This window comes from Simochromis diagramma, unplaced genomic scaffold (genome assembly GCF_900408965.1).
Source record: "Simochromis diagramma unplaced genomic scaffold, fSimDia1.1 OVJJ01000601.1, whole genome shotgun sequence".
Classification (NCBI taxonomy): Eukaryota; Metazoa; Chordata; class Actinopteri; order Cichliformes; family Cichlidae; genus Simochromis; species Simochromis diagramma.
In genome coordinates this window covers 190,838-196,837 of record NW_024387411.1, presented here as the reverse complement: position 1 = coordinate 196,837, position 6,000 = coordinate 190,838, and positions in this window count along the sequence as shown.

Genomic DNA, 6,000 nt, shown 5'->3' with positions numbered 1-6,000 from the left:
TGCTGAGTCCACTCTGTTGAGGAACCTCGAAGGATTAGATCAACATCATTGATAAGATCCAGAGTTTCCTGCTCAAATAACTTCATCTGAATCAAGTCTGTCAAGTTTTAACCTCTCAGATGTGAAACATATCAGTCATTTTTCAGTCTGTTTTTCATGGATCGTCCATTTCCAGTGGTGTGGATGCATTTTGAAGAAGCCATCAAACTGATTCCGAGTTACCACAGGAGACACAAAACCAGATGTTACTTCAGAGTCTTGACACCGACACCATGCAGATTTCACTAAGTGGATAGCTCGTGTAGTACAGAATCCATAATGCTTCTTGAAGTAAAATCATTCTTACTTGAATTCATGATGCTGGAAACAACATGGAGACTATAACACAACATTTCCCCTGTGTTCATAGATGAATGTAAAACTGTCAGACATTCATTAATATGCAAAATGTCTACAGAAGCCTCAGAGGGTCAGACGTGAACACTCAGTGATTTTGATCAAATGACTCATCAGTTATTGATCTGTACTACACTGATCTACCCCGTTAGTAAAGCTGGTGTTCTGGTGGTGGAGGGAGACTCGGATCATGTTCTGGTTTTGGAGCAGTGAATCTGCTGATGGTTCAGTTTGATGAGCTCTCTTCAAAATCATCCCTGACATCACCACTGAAAGGACGTCCATGAAAACAGACTGAAAATTACTGATATGTTCACAATCTGAGAGTTTTAAAACTTGACAGACTTGATTCAGATGAAGTTATTTGAGCAGAAACTCCTGGATCTTTATCCTGTGTTGAATCTAATCCTTCATGGTTCCTCCACAGAGTGGACCAGCAGAGCTCAGAGGTTCCCAGTGGTCAGTCTGCCCAGCAGCATCAAACACAGCTGGACTCCATATTTAGGGTCTGATACATGTACCACAACTACTGTTCATCTGTTCTGTTCACAGTCTCTCCATGCTGCTCTTTGTAGACCAGTGGATCGTCAGTGTGTCCAACATGGATCTGATGTTTGGCTCCATGATTTCAGTCTTATTGGCTCATTCATAAATATTCTGTTACCAGCTGCTGGAGGACAACATCATCACTTTTGTGAAGAACGAGCTGAAGAAGATCCAGAAGGTTCCTGAGTCCAGGTTACCCAGAATGCTTAGAGAGTCAGAGGAGCAGCAGCAGAGAGGCATTTGTGAAGATCACAGTGGACTTCCTGAGGAGAATGAAGCAGGAGGAGCTGGCTGACCGTCTGCAGAGCAGTAAGAGGATTTATCTAAAGATTTAAGCTGCTGGATAAATGAACATTTTCTAGAGGTATGGAGATGGAGCAACATGTTTTAAAGATTAGTTCTTTTGGAATTGAGTGTTTATTTTCTTCTCATTCAGAACTTCAAGCTGCAGTTTGTCATCGTAACCTTAATCCACCCTGAAGAAGAAGTTCCAGTGTGTGTTTTGAGGGCATCGCTAAAGCAGGAAACCCAACCCTTCTGAATCAGATCTACACAGAGCTCTACATCACAGAGGGAGGGACTGCAGAGGTCAATGATGAACATGAGGTCAGACAGATTGAAAACAGCATCCAGGAAACCAGACAGACCAGAAACAACCATCAGACAAGAAGACATCTTTAAAGCCTCACCTGGAAGAGATGAACCAATCAGAACAGTGCTGACAAAGGGAGTGGCTGGCATTGGGAAAACAGTCTTAACACAGAAATACAGCCTGGACTGGGCTGAAGACAAAGCCAACCAGGACATCCAGTTCATATTTCCATTCACTTTCAGAGAGCTGAATGTGCTGAAAGAGGAAAAGTTCAGCTTGGTGGGACTTGTTCATCACTTCTTTACTGAAACCAAAGAAGCAGGAATCTGCAGCTTTGAAGACTTCCAGGTTGTGTTCATCTTTGATGGTCTGGATGAGTGTCGACTTCCTCTGGACTTCCACAAAACTACAATCCTAACTGACCCTAGAAAGTCCACCTCAGTGGATGTGCTGCTGATAAACCTCATCAGGGGGAAACTGCTTCCCTCTGCTCGCCTCTGGATAACCACACGACCTGCAGCAGCCAATCAGATCCCTCCTGACTGTGTTGGCATGGTGACAGAGGTCAGAGGGTTCACTGACCCACAGAAGGAGGAGTACTTCAGGAAGAGATTCAGAGATGAGGAGCAGGCCAGCAGGATCATCTCCCACATCAAGACATCACGAAGCCTCCACATCATGTGTCACATCCCAGTCTTCTGCTGGATCACTGCTACAGTTCTGGAGGATGTGCTGGAAACCAGAGAGGGAGGACAGCTGCCCAAGACCCTGACTGAGATGTACATCCACTTCCTGGTGGTTCAGGCCAAAGTGAAGAAGGTCAAGTATGATGGAGGAGCTGAGACAGATCCACACTGGAGTCCAGAGAGCAGGAAGATGATGGAGTCTCTGGGAAAACTGGCTTTTGATCAGCTGCAGAAAGGAAACCTGATCTTCTATGAATCAGACCTGACAGAGTGTGGCATCGATATCAGAGCAGCCTCAGTGTACTCAGGAGTGTTCACACAGATCTTTAAAGAGGAGAGAGGACTGTACCAGGACAAGGTGTTCTGCTTCATCCATCTGAGTGTTCAGGAGTTTTCTGGCTGCTCTTCATGTCCATCTGACCTTCATCAACGCTGGACTCAATCTGCTGGAAGAACAACAAACAACCTCTACAAGAAATCTAAATTATTTAACAAACCAAAACTTCAATCTCTCCACTAGAGTGCTGTGAACAAGGCCTTACAGAGTCCAAATGGACACCTGGACTTGTTCCTCCGCTTCCTCCTGGGTCTTTCACTGCAGACCAATCAGACTCTCCTACGAGGTCTGCTGACACAGACAGGAAGTAGCTCACAGACCAATCAGGAAACAGTCCAGTACATCAAGAAGAAGCTCAATGAGAATCTGTCTTGCAGAGAAAAGCATCAATCTGTTCCACGTCTGAACTGAACTGATGATCGTCTCTAGTGGAGGAGATCCAACAGTCCCTGAGATCAGGAAGTCTCTCCACAGATGAACTGTCTCCTGCTCAGTGGTCAGCTCTGGTCTTCATCTTACTGTCATCAGAAGAAGATCTGGATGTGTTTGACCTGAAGAATACTCTTCTTCAGAGGAGGCTCTTCTGAGGATGCTGCCAGTGGTCAAAGCCTCCAACAAAGCTCTGTGAGTACATTTGTACTCATGTCTTTACTTTTAACATCCAACTGTGTCAGTAATTTATTTCACCAGGCTTTCTGTCTTTTTATAAATTTGTATCCTAAAGTTTTGGGATTTCTCCAATACAACTGTAACCTCTTTGATGCCTCCAGAACTCGGTGTACTAGAGATGCTGGATTCACCATAAACTCTGATCATCACTGCTGCTGTTATGTTATCAGTCTTTGTTTAAACACTTAGGCTGCATGTGCCTGATGTTGTGATACTTTATATTCACATGCATGCTCCTAGATACATTTCTACTGCAGGTCTATTTTAGCCACAAATGTTGGGGAAACACTTGCTTTTACATGCATGGTGGGTCCTGCATTAAAGAAAGCATTTGAATTACTCAGTGAATCATGGCAGCCAGAGAAACATCCTTAGTTCCACTTTAAACTAAACTCTGCTTCGGTCTTCCACAGTGTGTTTGTTGTTTCTTTGTTGTTGTTGGCCTGCTCTCTCCTCTCACTCCAATCTGGCTGCAGCAGATGTTTGTCCCTCCCTGAACCTGCAGACTTGGGTGCAGCACCTCAGTTCATCTTCAGTCTGAAACCAGCTGTTTTAGCTATATCCCCTCAAGCACATCTTCCCTGGTCATCTCTGCTGTGGTTGCTATAAAATTTAATCTTGATTTTAAAAAAAGAACAAAAAAAAATAAACTAAAGTCAGACTTGAGGCCATTTATTGGCAGCATGGTGCCTGTTTGTCAGTCTTTGATTATAAACTGCAGCACAGTCTAAAGCAAACCTTCTGACTTTATTGACTTTATGCATGTATATATTCTTCCTGTTCACCTTGGACACACAACAGCTCTCTGTTTGTTGTGATTGGATCTAGAACAGCCAACATATCCTAATCTAGATGATTTTTAAGGTGGTATCTGGGAGGAAAAGTTAAGAATCAGCTTGGATGGCCTGTACTGTATGATGGCCTTCATTGCACCACATTGATAGCCATGCAGGTGGTTCACTCCTTGGGCAAGAAGACTGAGGAGTGAGCCACCCTTGGTCAAAGCTTGGTCATTCAAGCTCACTGTTTTCCCCTTGTTGGTTGATGATAGTATTTTTTTTTTTTGACTTATAGTCATCATTGTCTTCAAATTAACTCACACACTGCTGACTGCTGTAGCTTACCTGGCTGAGCAGGTGACCCATGTACTGAAGGTTAGAGTCGTGACTCCAGGGCCTGGTTTGAGTCTGCCCAAGACCATTTCCTGTGTGTTATTCTCCTCACTTCTTCCTCCCTTCCTGTCTTCTCTGTCCTATACAGTGAAGACAAAAGGGCTCAAGTTCTGAAAACTCTTCCCCTTCATCATCTTCTAAAACATCTCTCTCATCTAAATCACCAGTATTCTCTGAGTAGAGAATCTTTTCACAATCTTGAATGATAAGGATTCAAGTGGGTAAAGTTATTTATTTGTTGTGTTCCTATTTGCAGCTGGGATAGATTGTGAAAAACTCTCGGCTGCCAAAATTACATCCAGTTTAGAAGAAAAACATTGAGTGAAGTGTTTGTTTCATCATCCTTCACAACTCATCAACCAGGTGTCACAAACTGCAGCAGAACAGTACAAAGCATGTCATACTGGATGGCTGCAACAACCAGAGTTTTTACCTACCTTTGGTATTTCTTGACAGCATGAGCGTAATATTTACTGAACAGAGTCGTCTTCTGTAATCTTTTCAGATTCAGATTCAGAACACTGTATTTATTTTCAAGGGGCAATTAGGATACTGACCTTGCCAACCGTACATACAATACACAAACATCACATTGGGGAGACAGGTCAGGCCAGGTAGCTGGCCGGCCAGCCGCTAGAGCAGCGACCCGGAACCGAACAGCAGAAAATGCACAACATCAGGAAAGATGAGGAGAAAAAAGAACTCCCCCCAGACTGAGCTCCAACAGGGAGATCAGTTTGAGAACAGAAAAAAAATGACCTTAGCGCAGAGCACATGAAAACGCTTAATGCGCCATAGAAACACATGACAAGTAACAGGGATGGGTAAAAGGTGAGAGACAGCCGGTGTAGACAGCGCATCCGGGCCTGCAGCATCAGCACTGGTCCCCTCAACCCACCGTCTGCACCGGGAGGGGATAAGCATGCTTAGGATGGGAAGGAACAGTCTAAACACCGTCTGTTATCAGGGTGAGATTTGTTATGTTCAGCTCCAGCCTTGAGACCACAGCTGGTGCCGGTATGTTAGCCGCATGAAATGATGGTGGTTTTCTTTGGTGCGAACAACTGCATGTCAATTTCACAGGTGATCTAACAGTCCGTCACTCGTCTCGCAATCTCCCATTGGAGAGCCACGAGCTTCTCCGAGAGGTTATCAGTTTTGCGCTCAAAGAGCAAAGTCTGAGAACTCACGACCGCCATGAGCTTCTTCAAGATCTTATCCGTGCTGCGTTCAATGAGCCCATTTTGAGAAGTCACGACCCGTCCCATTGTTTCAGTCACAGCGGGCAGCCTTGTGGGGTTTTGAACAGCTGATTCCGCTTTCTTTAATCTTCAATAAGGCAGGGCCAAGCCAGCTCAGATCAGCAAGAACCCTTTGCTGCTGTGAATGTCCGTGCTGCTATATTTCAGTATCAGGCTCTAAATGTACAAATGGATCTGAGAAGATTTCCAATCATGTTTCTACTAGATTTACAGTTTGTTTTCATGTCGTCTGACTCAGAAGGTGGAGCAGGTGGAGCTTACAAGGAGTAAGTGCTGATATAGAAGAAGAGTTGTGTTTTAATGAAGCTATTTAGTTAACCATAATTGTATTGCATGCTGG